The sequence below is a fragment of the Heliangelus exortis genome, chromosome Z, assembly GCF_036169615.1.
Source record: "Heliangelus exortis chromosome Z, bHelExo1.hap1, whole genome shotgun sequence".
Taxonomy (NCBI): Eukaryota; Metazoa; Chordata; class Aves; order Apodiformes; family Trochilidae; genus Heliangelus; species Heliangelus exortis.
In genome coordinates, this window is record NC_092454.1 from 49,074,762 (window position 1) to 49,089,074 (window position 14,313).

A 14,313-nucleotide genomic window follows, 5' to 3' on the forward strand; every position below is an offset into this window, starting at 1 on the left:
TTGCGCAGGTTATCCACGATTGTGACATATGTGCTGCAATTAAGCAAGCTAAAAGGCTGAAACCTCTGTGGTATGAAGGGAGGTGGTCAAAGTATAGGTATGGGGAGGCCTGGCAAGTCGATTACATCACACTGCCTCAAACCCGCCAGGGTAAGCGCTATGTGCTTACAATGGTGGAGGCAAGTACAGGATGGCTGGAAACATATCCTGTGCCTCATGCCACAGCCCGGAACACTATTCTGGGCCTAGAGAAACAAGTCTTGTGGAGACATGGTACACCAGAAAGAATCGAGTCAGATAATGGAACTCATTTCAAAAATAGTCTTATCAATAACTGGGCCAAAGAACATGGTATTGAGTGGATATACCATATCCCCTATCATGCACCAGCCTCAGGTAAAATTGAAAGGTACAATGGACTGTTAAAGACTACCTTAAAGGCAATGGGTGGTGGAACTTTCAAGAACTGGGACAGGCATTTGGCAAAAGCTACCTGGTTAGTTAATACCAGGGGTTCCATTAATCGAGCTGGTCCTGCTCAGTCAGATCTTCTACACACAGTAGATGGAGACAAAGTGCCTGTGGTGCATGAAAGGAATCTCCTAGGGAAAACAGTTTGGGTTTATCCTGCCTCGGGCAAAGGCAAACCCATTCGTGGGGTTGCTTTCGCTCAAGGGCCTGGACACACTTGGTGGGTAATGATGAAAGATGGAGAAGTACAATGTGTGCCACAGGCGAATCTAACACTAGGTGAGAATTCCTAATTTCTGCTGATTGGAGCATGATGCAAATGGTATGGAATAAGGGGTGGAGTGTCCTGGTTTGGGCCAGGATAAAGGTGATTCGTCTGAGTTTCTTGTCGATGGTTGAACTTGCTGGGGTGGACAGCAAGTTTTCTCAAATGGAGTATTCCATCCCATGTGCGTCATCCTCGGTATGGAGTTGGGGGATCTCGAGGACCGAGCCACACCCTTACCAGCTGATCGGCCTCACCTGAGATCATCAGCAGAAGTGCTGGGTACCACCCCCCTTAACAGCTAAGTGTTCTCACCTGTGGCACTATAAAAGACCAGCAGAAGCTCCTGGCTGCCTCCCTGGCTGGCTGCTTGTGGCCCTGCTTGCTGCCCTGCCTGGTTGCCTCCTTGCTGCCCTGCCTGCTGCCCTGCCTGCTGCCCTGCCTGCTGCCCTGCCTGCTGCCCTGCCTGCTGCCCTGCCTGCTGCCCTGCCTGCTGCCCTGCCTGCTGCCCTGCCTGCTGCCCGGTTGCCTGCTGCCCGGTTGCCTGCTGCCCGGTTGCCTGCTGCCCGGTTGCCTGCTGCCCGGTTGCCTGCTGCCCGGTTGCCTGCCTGCCTTCACCCGGCATCTTGGAAGGATCCCACCCAGTCCGTTTGCCCGCCTGCTGCCCTGCCTGCTGCCCAGTTGCTTGCCTGCCTGCCTTCACCCGGCTTTGCGTGAGAACTGTTGGGGGAAAAGGGGGAAGGACTCTGATATTAATTTTCCTGTATATTTGTATATATATATATATAGCATTTTTCTTTTTTTTTCCTATTTACCATTATTGTTTTCATTAAAGTTGATTGGTTTAGCCTCCAACCCATAAGTCTCTCTCCCTTATTCTCTCTCCTTTCTTATCAAGGAGGAGAGAGAGATTAATAGAGAGCATCTGTCACCCGGTTTAATCGCCGGGCCAGTGTCAAACCGTGACAGTTGTACTATGCAGAATGGGAAGATTTTCCTAGGTCAATAGTTATTATTGCAAATAAGGGAGTCCTGAAAACACTGTATGCAGTATCTTAATAGCTTTTGTATGAAACAAGTGGATATTAAAATCTGAGCTTAATGTTAGTTTGTATGATGGCTAATGCAAATGGGATCACATATTGCTCTCAGCTTCCAGGGCTTGGTGTACACAAAATTTCCACTATCCCAGAGATTTTTCTCACTGACTAAGGCAGGCTGAAAAAGTCTCACTCTCCTGAAATGATTGTACTCTGGACTGTGAGTCCCATACTGTGTCACTGTTTGAGCAAAATGTGTCCTTGGAACAGTCAAATACCACAGCAGTTGTGTTTGGGACCTCAGTAGGTTGCACCTCTTTCCTGTGAGATGTTGCACATCTCTCCTACAGGTGCAGCAGAGCTGTTCAAGTGATAAGTCAGAGATAAAGGATCTCATATCTTTTTCATGGGGGGCACATGATAAGCCCTGATGTAAACCCTAGAGACTTGAAAATTAAGAGAGATTGAGCTCAGTGCCTTAACTGTGGTGGAAGAGAAGAACACAAGCTTTGTATGAATTATAACTTGGTCCCTGTGGTTATAATTTTTATGTTTTGCTTAGGGGATGGCACATTATTGTGGTGGAAGAAATCTGATGTGGGGTGAAAAGATTACTCGGAACTTTAGGTACTAAAAGTGCAGAAGCTCAGGTTCATGAAGGAAGGAGAGGGAAGAGGTTTTTCACCAGAGTGAAGAAGATCTGCCAGGGCAGCAGACAGATTTTTTTCAAGGCCTGGCCAGAGCAAACCCAGAGTGAGGCAGACCCATGGCAGCACAGCACAGGCCTCTTCAAACCTGAGCGGCCTGACACAGCAGAACCATCCTTTTCCTCTATTTGGTAACACCCACAAACACAGCTCTGGGTAGCTGGATGAATGGTGGTTATATACATTGGTGTTCCAGGTGAGCCATAAAGTTCTCCTCAAAGCAGTCCCCTTGACTGTGCTGTTTGGCTCGGTCAGGTGCTGCATAAGGAGACCAGAGCCTAAGTGGCAGAATTTTAATTTTGCTTTAAAAACAAAAAACAAAAAACCACCAAAAGGACAACTCATGGGCCAATGTTAATTACATGCACATAGCCACCTTCACCCAACCCCCATCTTGGGAAGAAGATACTACAAGCAGAACTTTTTTCCCCTTTGCCAGAAAATTGCAGTTAAAAGCTTTTGTCATGAATTGCTGTGAAAACCACATGGTGCTCCTTCGACTTGCATACTCACCTCTCCAAAGCAGTGCCTCAGGGGTTCAATCCCACAATTTTTCATCCTTTATGAAGCACTACCACTCAAAAAAGCAAAGGAAGAAATTTTGCTAGAAAGGAAGGCTTTATTTCTGCATTGCTTCTGTCACCAGCTGACTCACTGTTTTGAAGGTCACTGTCTGAAGAGATGACTGGACGAGACTTAGGTATCTCTACAGAAGAGCTCTCAAAAACCATCAACAAAGAAGAAAATTACCCCACAGAAGGTCATACCTAAATGACCTTCACTGTGAATGTTCTTTACAATAAGGCTGATCCTAAAATAGTCTTTCAGGGGCTCTTTCTGTTCACTATCAGGCACTTCACAAGGCATGGTACCTTTTCATCAAGTGGTTCTGTACGAAATATGATGTGTTGTTTTCCTAGTATTTTTTCGTATCAGGGCTGTCTGAGATGAAAACTGAGGGGGACCATCAGGCTTAGTAATTCTGAAAAGTGCTCCATGATGCATCTGTCCTGCTACTGCTGCTACAGAAGCCAGCAAACTACCTGAATTATATACACTTTTCCCCTTGGTGCAAATTCTACTGTTTGCAGCTTGTGTTTATACAAACCACCATGAATGCTGAGTCACAGCTACCCCCTTGTATGAAACTGGCAGGAACATTATACACAAAACTCAAGGCAGCAATTTTCAGGAATTAAGACTTTCTGGTATTTTTAACTTCTCCTTACTGTTTACCCATATGATTTTGCCTGCGTGCAGTGCAGTAGTTTTTCCAAGACTTATTTCCAGCCCAGTTCCAGTGCTTCCTTTTGCAGCAGTCAGTGCCACTGCCTGCACTACATGGCTGAGCTGCATGTGCTTTTCAGCAGGTAAGTTTGCAGCATGACAGACCAGTTGTTATCAGCAGGCACCAAACACATATTTTATTAAACAACAAAAAATTCACTCAGTAAGATACGGTTTCAATATTCTGAAAAAGAACACTATAGTCCTGTTAAAGATTTCTAGACACGTTTTTTCTTACATGACAAAAAAACAGTACTGCCCACAGGCATTATCTGGGGAACCACAAAAGCTCAAGGAGCTGACACCAACGTGGATATAATATGACAGACCTATTTGAGACAGGGATGGGAAACCTATGGAAATGACAGCTATGTCAAAATGAAACGAAAATACCAATGTATGTAAAAAAGCAGTTAGATCTTTAAAATCAAGGAGAAAGATTATAATGACCAATAGGGAAATCCCCTTTTAAGGTGGAACCTTTACTAAATTTATCTAAGGCTCAACAAAGGTTTAGCTATGTGCAGATATGAAGTCTTCTATTCAAAGACACAGGAATCCACTCATGGTGCCAGGTAAGTTCTTTATTATCTTAATTAATAGTATCTTTTACTTTATGTGAGGCAACTACATGATCACCTTATCTTAGTCAGATAAAAATTGTTTCCTAGGAACCTGGTAATCAAGCTACTGCTTCCTACCACTTCTGGAGAGCCCTGGCTCAGGTCTCTAATTCACCTCTGACATTTTCTGGTTTTTGTTTTTTAGGCTTACTCTCAAATTGATCTAGCCTCCCTGTGAGTTTTATTTATCTGTTCTAAGCTACTCTGTTGTTGTATCTTTAATGGTTATCATGTATTAATCCCTGTATTGTCTTCTGGTAACTGCTGTGTGTAAGCCTCACAAACAGAATGGGATTAAATGACAGCTTTTACCCTGGAAACTCACGGTCATGGTATTCCCAAAATGAGGACTTCGACTCTGATACCAAATAGAAACATGAGCTGTATAGGAAAGGGAGAGAAAGCTTTGGTCCAAAGTGGTTGCTATGACTTTGCACATCAGGATGCCTCAGAATTCTTTGCTCTGTAAAAAGCTCATTACATTTTTTGCTGCTCCAATACGAGCACTCCCTTTTTCAATAAATTCTAAACCACAGCATTGTTATTTCTCTATTATCTATCCTAAATTGCTCTTGATTGTTCCGATGGACTACAAAATATTCCTGCTCCTCCTCTACTGTGGAAAACCAGTGCATTCCACTTACAACTGCTGTCCATTACAACCCTGAGGAAATACAATGATACTGCTGCTCCTCTGAGTGTGTTGGACAAGAACAAGGCTCTCACAAGTCTCCTCCCCCTTACTTTTTTGTAATATAGTTTCATGCTTACTACTCGCTCCAGAGGGAAGGAAAATCTACAGAAATACAAAGTGCGCCTTTCTTAGAGACAGAAGGATGACAGCTCCCTGTCATTACAACCCATGTCTGCAGATGAACAGAATGGGGAACAGAATGGCTTCCTAAGTCAATGAAGAGAGAAGTAGTTTTACCATCTAGCCTGTAAAAACATGGATAACTTTTATAAGAAGTGCATATGAGTAAGCTGAAAGTGGGCTAATAAGGAAAGATAAAGAGGAAATTGTCATTAGGAAATTGTTTTGGCCATAAATTTGTTACTTCTCTGAAGACAGTCTCTAGGATCTGCCTGTGCAGTGCAGTTATAGCAAGATCTAATGCATTTGCTCTCTTACTTACATTTCCCAACAGACTTCATGCTCCCATGTTCTGCTGGCCCTGCATGCTGAAGCATTAAATCATGTTTATTCTCACCAAGTTCAGCCTTATTAAAGTTTGCTGCTTAGCTCTTCCATCCTCACAAGCAGCACAAGAACTGCTCTGCAGGCTTCTTGGTCATTGCAAGAGAATTATGTAGGCTAAAAAGGAAAGAAGCACAAAATAAACAATAGGTGGGTCAGTTAAGGACATAAAGGCCCTGATCAGTAACAATGAGATCACAGTGAAAACACACACACATACATCCACACATTCATCTATTTATATTCATCTGTATTAACTAGCAGGATATACTTAGCAGAGATTCTTTTCCTTTAATACTGTGGGAGGAAGCTGTTATAAAACAATCAGAAAAGAATCCTCAGAATGACCTTATGGGTTGATGTATGCTGCAGACATTCCCAAAGCTGATGGAGACAGCTTGATTCATTTTCATAAATTATTGAACCAAAAACAACTTTCAGCATCCAGAAATACATAGCACATTGGTAACTGTTGCATTATTCACTATACATGGGCTGCTTGGAAACCTGTGTGCCAAGCAGGAAGTCAAATGCTTATTCATGGCAGAGAGGTAACAAGGACATAGATACACACACACACAGAGCTACAGAGTGTTTGCAGGTGACTCATTTCCTAATAGAGGTACCACACTTGTTTATTATTTACCACTAGCTTACATTGCAATTATTACACTTGTAATAGTAAAGGTGACATCAAGTCACAGAATTCCAGTACATACTCTGAATGTACCAGTTTTGTGCATGCTGGGTGGATGGCCAAGTTCAGGGGAAGATGAGAAAAGGATGAAGAATAGATAAAGGATAAAGCAGAAGGATAAATACATTTTGTAGAGGATTTGAGAAGTATATACATGCCATCAGGTTATGAATGTTTGGTCAAGTCCTGCTTGAGATTTCTTTGTATAATTCTCATTGGCACTTCTGTTCTTCAACATATTTACAAGCAGAAACTATTTGCTTCCAATAGCATGCTACCTATTGCCACCTCACAGCAACTAGACATATTTTCACTGGGAAACTGGGAAGATATTCCACAGAAGAAGCTGAGTTTTTTCATATCTATGTGAAACCCCACCCCCTCCTCTCCCCCCCCGCCCCCCGGTGAATCTTTAAGGCTTAATGTTTTTCAAAGGAAAGTCAATATAATCACAGAAGTAATAATTTAAACAAAAGTTCAGTATTCTGTAGAGCAGTACTTCCAGCAGATGTTTTCTGACAAGTTTACTAGTAACTTCCTCAAAGACTTACAGTAATTCATTATTGAGCTCAGAGCTTTGCCTCAAATCAAAACACAATTAGCATCCAACTGACTCTTGGCTTTGTCACAGCAGAACACAAGAAAAACTAATTTCTTAGTACATCTAAACCTTTTTTTCTTCCATGATATTCTGCACTTAGGATGTCTTGTCTCTTTTCCTCATAGTATTAGTAATACTTTGCTCTCACATCTGGTTGCTTGCAGTACCAAACCTTTGAAATTCACAGGCTGCCTAGATTTATACATTTATACAGACATGGGAGGGACTGGATGTGGCACTCAGTGCCATGGTCTGGTAACTGCAGCAGTAGTGGATCAAGGGTTGGACTTGGTGATCTCTGAGGTCCCTTCCAACCCAGCCAATTCTATGATTCTATGAATAGAGACAAAAGCAATGCTACTGAAGCAGTAGCTCACTTGAGCACATTAAAGCCAACATACACACAATAGCACACTTTAGATTGTATCCAGGCCTTCAGAAATTGCTATTTGTTTACATAGAGATCTGGGAAGAAGGTAGGGCCCCAGGCATGTGATTAAAGCATTGGCACAGACCTTAAACTGGAGATGATCTTAGATAACCTGCATTTTTCAAAGCAATATAAATAATCGGAGAAAAATAGTGCCAAAAGCTGAAATAACAAAATGTATATTGGGAAAAAAAAATCCAAAACCAAAATATACAACTTCACACCATTGAGATCCTACATGTACTCTGCAAGAAGTCCGCCACAGCCTTTATGTAGTTACTCCCTCCACTTTCCTCCCATGGCATCAATGATCCTGCACCTCCCTCAGGACTCCCAGTCCTCCCCATCTGGTCCCATGGATCTCCCTCCCAGCAGTAAGAGAAGGCTGCAAACCTCCCTGTACCCACTGCTGGGGTCTGGCAAGGCTGCTCCTTGGGTAACATTCCTCCCTGCCTCCCTCTACAGCAACAGCAGGTCCTCCCCAGAAGGCATCATCACCTCTGTAACACAGCACTGCTCGTGGAGAAGTACTTACAAATACAATTTTTTCTTTAGCCATTTTAATTATGAAACAAATACTTCATAAGTGCAGGGAAATGCATTTTGTCCACGGAGACAAACCAGTTGACAAGCTCAATACAGCTGTAGGGCCCCATTCCCCTTATTATTACTCCTGTAGCCATAACACATGAAAGCTCATTTCAGGGTTACTAAATAACTAAGATATTTGCAGCAGAGGTGTAAAACACTTGCCTTAAAGACCACTGCTGACACTGGAACACAAGACAAAAAGCCAAGTTTTATTGCTGCAGCCACAGAAGGAGGGGGTAAGTCCCAGGATGGTGAGAGCACAGACGAGCATGACAACAGCCAGATTAAACAGCAGAAATTAGTTTTTACTTCCATGACTCATTCACCCTTCAACCATTTCTCTTTCCTCATAATATTTAATTAGATTTCAATCTTTCTCTGAGGGGATCCCCACGGAGCCTGGCAAAGTGAAGTTTAAAACTCCAGAAACAAACAAAAAAAATTTGGAATAAGAGAAGTTGCTTTGCAACTGTCAAGGATTAGGCTTCTCAGGAAGCCTGCGAGTAAGACCCATCTATCATTTTTAAAGCAATGCGGTGGCAGGAATGGGATTTCCTGTGGAGGTAACAGCAAGGAGAAACACTTTGGAGTCTGCAGTGGGATTGTGCTGGGAGAGAGAGCAGTTCCCTTACACCAAGGAGCATTCAAGGTGTGACTGTGCAGCAGCAGCCCCTCTTCATTAACTGCAGTTGCAGATGTTGCTTTTTAGTAGCACATGAGCCACTGAAAACTTCAGCTTGGCTTTTAGGCTTCATTTGCATCGCTGGCTGTTAAATGTCCTTTAGTTTGTAATCCAAGATTCTGAGTAGTTGTATTGGTACAGAAGGCTGCAGCATGAGAGCTCATGTGCAGCTCTCATACCATATCTGCAGGACCAGCACTCAGAGATGACAGCTGTAAACTTCTACCACACACCCATTCCAGGACCATCATCTTCTGTGGCTAATACCTGACCTTGCTACTTCTAAGTTCCAGGGCCCATGGTTACCAGTCTGGATTGCTGGTCTACACTAGGTTCCCTGATCTCAGGTCTCTGGGCCTTTACAGTGAAGTGTCTGTATCAGTCCATATATCTTTGATTAGGTTTATCACTTGTTACTGATGTAGCTGCTTGTGTATGTGCATTACCGATGTAGTACTTTCACTGCTACTCAACTTTTCTACCAAGAATAAACTACAGAAGGATAAGCACTGTCAGGCAAGTGTAACAAGTACTGTTTAACAGGTATAACTTCTACTTTCAGCTGTTTCAAAAGAGAAAAAAAAAATTAAAGCTCGCCACGGTTACATGCAGACCAGCATTGCAGGAATTATTTAATGCAGGGGGCTATGTTTCTAATGGTAAATATGAGCATCTACCACTCCCACTTTAATTTAGCTGTATGCTTTCCCTAGTTGATTTCTGCTACTTCATCTGCAGCCTTGATCAAGTGTAGTCTGCTTTCTGCATAGCACATGCTATGAGAAATTAGAGTAATTCCCACATCACACCTTGAAGTTACAGCTAAGATACCAATACCTTCAAATGATACAGGATCAAACATAGTCCTTGGCATTTTTTTCCTAACATAAATTCCTTTGCTGACAGAGTTACAATTTAAATTTTATTGCTAATATCTGGCATCAATTTCCAGCCATTAGACCTCCATTATATTTCCGTCTGTTAGATTAAACGATACTGTAGTAGATGATTTGTTCCATTTCTGCTTTTTATGGCCCAAGATCAAGTTGCTTTTTTGCTTGTGGGTAAAAAAACCCAGGTATCTCCATTTATTGGAAGCACTAACATAATTTATTTTTGGCTGCTTTCCCTTCCCTCTGGCTGCTACTTTATTTTTGTATGATCAAACACTCATCCATAACTCAGTTTCCATTAAACATTCAGCCTATGGTTCATTCATGCCAGTGGGTTCAACTGCAGCAATGAACAATGGCTGATTTGCACCTTCCAGGACTCCTCAGGAAGGAGACACACGTGGACTTGCTTTTCTGTACCTGTAGCAAAAATGAAGAACACAATCAAATAGTTGATCACAAAAACAGAAGTAGAGGGATTTTGCAGGAGCATTTGCCCAGCAGACTGATTAAAGAAGAATGAATCCATCCTTGGAAAGATTTCAGGACCGCTTTTTTCTAAGTAATCTAATCACCCAGGGGTGTATTTAGCAGCTGTACAAAACCCCTGGTTTGGAATTGCAGTCTTCATACACTACCATCCTCTCCCCATCCCAACCTTGGACACAAGAGAAGGTGTTGGGTTTCCTACCCTCTGACAAACAGCTCTGCAGAACTGCATCATTTTCTGACTCCGTGCAAAAACAGCTAAGTCCTAAATGACCTGTCTGAGTAGGGACTTCACTCATCCCTATACCTTGACTGGTGGACAAACATGACCTTCTCACCAGTCTTGCCATCTAGCCTAAACTTGGACATTCAGCTCAGTTAATAGCACTGGAAGAGGACTCAGATCCTCTCTCTTAGCCCAGGAGTCACTGTGCTCCCTGGGGAATTGAGGTTCACTGCTTCATCATCACAGGAGAAGGCACCAGCCACCAGGAGCCGTGGACATTCAGAGCCATCTCTCCCAGACATTATGCAAAGTGCCATTTATTTAACAGGAAATACTTCAGTTTAATTTTAAATGATCTGTGAACAACACCCAAGCTTCACACCACCATCTGCAAACCTGGCCACATTAGAAGGCCTCTAAAGCAGCTGAAACCCTTGTCAAATCAAGTTCATGTCACTCTTCCTATTAGCTGGACTTGAACCCCACACAGAACTTGGTTGTAAAAGACACTTGGAGTACATTAGAAAAAATCTGACCAAAAATACCCAAACCAAACAAAACAAAGCAATAAAAATAGAATTATGTCAGCAGATAAAACTCTGTTTTGATGAAATTATGGCCAAATACTCCTAGATTAAGCAAGTGAGCTCCTGTTGCAGATTCAACTAGTTTACAGAGTGCAACACAATTCCTTAATGTAGCCCAACCCCCTTCTTTCTGCATCTCATCATCTGCAGGGAATGCCTCAGCACACCTGAATCCCAGTGCTTTTTGGTTTGGGATCCAATGCAGCCCAGCACTTGTCTCCACTCTCTCCCAAGGCTGCAATATTGAAGCTCATTTTCTGTCATGTTTATCTACTCCAGGAGCCTTTAAAGGCTGCTAGGCTGCATCACTGCCCAAAGAGTGATTTTTCTCAGGTGATGGGACTGAGGCCAACTCCTGGTGAGTGCAGTGAGCAGTGCAGGAGCACCAGGGAGCGAGGGGAGAAGGCAGAGGCAGTGCCTCCGAGGCACTGAAGAAGCTGGCAACCATGCCATGGAGTTAGCAGCAGCTCCATGGTGTGCACCTGCCCAGCAGCTGGAATGAAAGTGGCTCCCTGCATGTAGACTGAAAGAAAAAATGTCAGATAAGTGCTCTGAGTAATTTTTCCTTCCGTAACTCGACTTCTTACTCTTCTTACCTGTGAAATGCCTCAGGTTTCTGAAAGTGAATATGAAACTCACCACTTAATGACCACGGAGAAGTGAAATGCTATGATTACCTAATTTTAGGATGACTCAGTTCTTTCTGTCTTTGACTCTTTATGACTTCAGAACCTGATTCAGCTGCATTGGCTCCAAATGAGGACAAAGCATGCAGCACTAGAAAGCGTACCGTGTCTGTTTCCAAAATAGATGTACAGAGATTTCACATAAATCTTGATTTAAGAAAGCCATTAGGAGTGAATTCCAAGATTCACAACACAGATAATACATTTATCTGGTGGTTGTGAAAATCAAAATGGAGATGTGCTGTAATAAACTGAAACAGGCAGTGTTTGCTCTGATAGCTCAGTGGGCTGCCTCTTGCTGTCTCAGTTTCTGGATGCAGCTCTAGCCCTGGAAGGCTTTGCTGTTCAATCACTTGTGTGCTGGTGGCCACACACTCCTCTGGTTTTGCTCTGCTTTATAGGAAGCTCAGACTCCGAGGCCTGGCAAAAATACAAACCATCAAACCTGTTTGTGGTTCCATAGGATACAGCTCCGTTCTTCAAAGAAGGATGAAGCTCTTTGCAGGCATTCAAATCCCAGATGAACAAAGCTTGGAAATAAGTGTGCATTTTAAAGAACATTATTAGCAACACAAAAATAAGACAGTTGGCTCTCCTACTGGCAGTGGTAACAGCTGCTTGTATTTTAACCCTTCTGGGTCCCAACATCATCTGTTTTTTCAATTATTTGAAGTTACTTTTCTAAACCAATTTTTTTTTTCCTTTTTGGTGATATACATAATTTTACACCTTTGGACATATCTTTGTGACACAGCTTTTTTAATATGTAGCCTGTACCAAGAAGATTTCAAAACAAGAGTAGTATGTTAAGGCTGGCATATGAGCCATAATTTTACTTGAAATGCAACTGGGGTGAGACACAGGTAAAATCCTAGCAATGGAAGCTCGTAACTTGTATCCGCTCACGCCCAGGGTATCTGAGCATATGCACGCATTTTGATAAAGCAAATTAAATATAAATTCAGCCATGACACAAGCTGATAGTATTAAAACCCCTTAGACATTCTCCAGAGCAGAAAGTAAGTCCTGAACTCCAAAACAGCTTAGAGTAAATGAGAGCTAAGTGATAAAATTTAATTGATATGGCTATGTTAAGGCCATAAAGGAGCCGAGACTGTTTATCAAAAGGTAACAAGCAACCATGGGAAACAAAAGCAAGCATAACATTTCTCAGAGAAAACAAGCTGATGCCTTCAATTCTGCCATTTTAAACCTCTGTGGCAGGAGGATGTCTGCTAGTTGAAATGTCTTTCAATTAATTTACAGCTAATTTTTCCACGCACCAAGTAAAAATGCACATACCACCTGTATCTTCATCCTACCTACAGACTCCAGCAATTTAGCACTAAAGTACTTGCATGTAGCTATTTTCAACTGAATTATTTCCAATTTGAATTATGTTTATGAATAAATGGTAACTTAAGCATATAGAGAATTAGATACAGTTATTCTTATTTCCCAGCTATTACGCTGTGTTGGTAATAATTCTACCTGCAGCATCTATGTATCCTCTCTCATCTTCTCATTGCTCCAGGTAAAGCTTAGACTTGCTATCCTTTCCATCTCAGAGAATAAACTCAGGAAGAGAAAAGAGGCTCAGCAACAGAAAAGCTGCTGACTTTAATTTAATCACTGTGAAGTTCCTAATTGTAGCCCAAGGAGGTCTTTTAAATAAACTCATACATGTTACAGCAATCACTTGAGATGCAAGGTGAAAGCCAGTCACTAGTTTTTCAAATTAGCACATCTCTAAATTGGTTTCTACAAATAACACACAAAGCATTATTAAAAACCATGGACCTGCCTTGAGTGAAAAAAATCAGAGGTGTCTTCTGCCCTCTCCAATTCAACTGAGTCTTTTTGGAAACCCCTCATCAAGCTGCACTACATTCTGAAGATCTTTCAATGCACCTATATTTTACAACAGAAATTCATACAGGCTCCAGGCATGTTTTTCATGAAAGACCTTTGTTTTTGAAGTGTACTAACTCAAGTCTACCTATCTCAGTCGGGGATGCCAGCAGCAAACATGCCACACACAAACATTGCCACTTAAGTAAATCCCTGCTAACACATATATGACACAGCTCTGCAGTCAGAAAATGTATTTGCTGTCTCCCTTTATAATACACCATCACCACCTGGCTCCCTCCTGTCTGACCTGAGAAAATATCTTATCCAAAGCCTTCTGACCTTTGCTTTCTCCCATTTTCTCCCTTTTCTCCCATTTGCTTTTCTCCCATTTCTAAGGAGGATTGTTACTATAAATATTAGTATACTTTAGGCATGCAGAAATGAAAGAGGGCAGTAGTTCTGTAAGTACAGGACCAGGACAGAGCATTCAGCTATCAGCTTTATGTGCCAAACAGGTGTGGGGTACTTTCAGTACAGATTTACTTGCTATCAGATCACCTTGTTCTGAATTAGCATTTCTCCGTGAGGAAACGATCACCATGGAGAAGGAGGCAAGTTCTCTAAGAGCACCTGATAGAAACAGATATTATACCTCAACTAAAAATGGAGGTCACACTGCAAATACACAGTAGCGTGACACATATACTCCACATCTGCTGCCCGTATACATTTCTCTCATGTTTATACATCCTGATTCAAATGCCTCAGTAATGACATACTAGCCATAGAAATGCTTAGCAGCCCCTGTCTTTTAATTACAATTACAGATCAGGTTTTCTAGTCTTTACTTTCACATCCTTTTATTCCAATGTAAAAGCAAATATGTAGTAAGGCGTTTAAGTTTGCATATACTACTCTCCTTACACCACATTCAGCCTAATAAATTCACTAGCAGGACAAGCTCAGCATTTCCTTTTCTTCCTCAC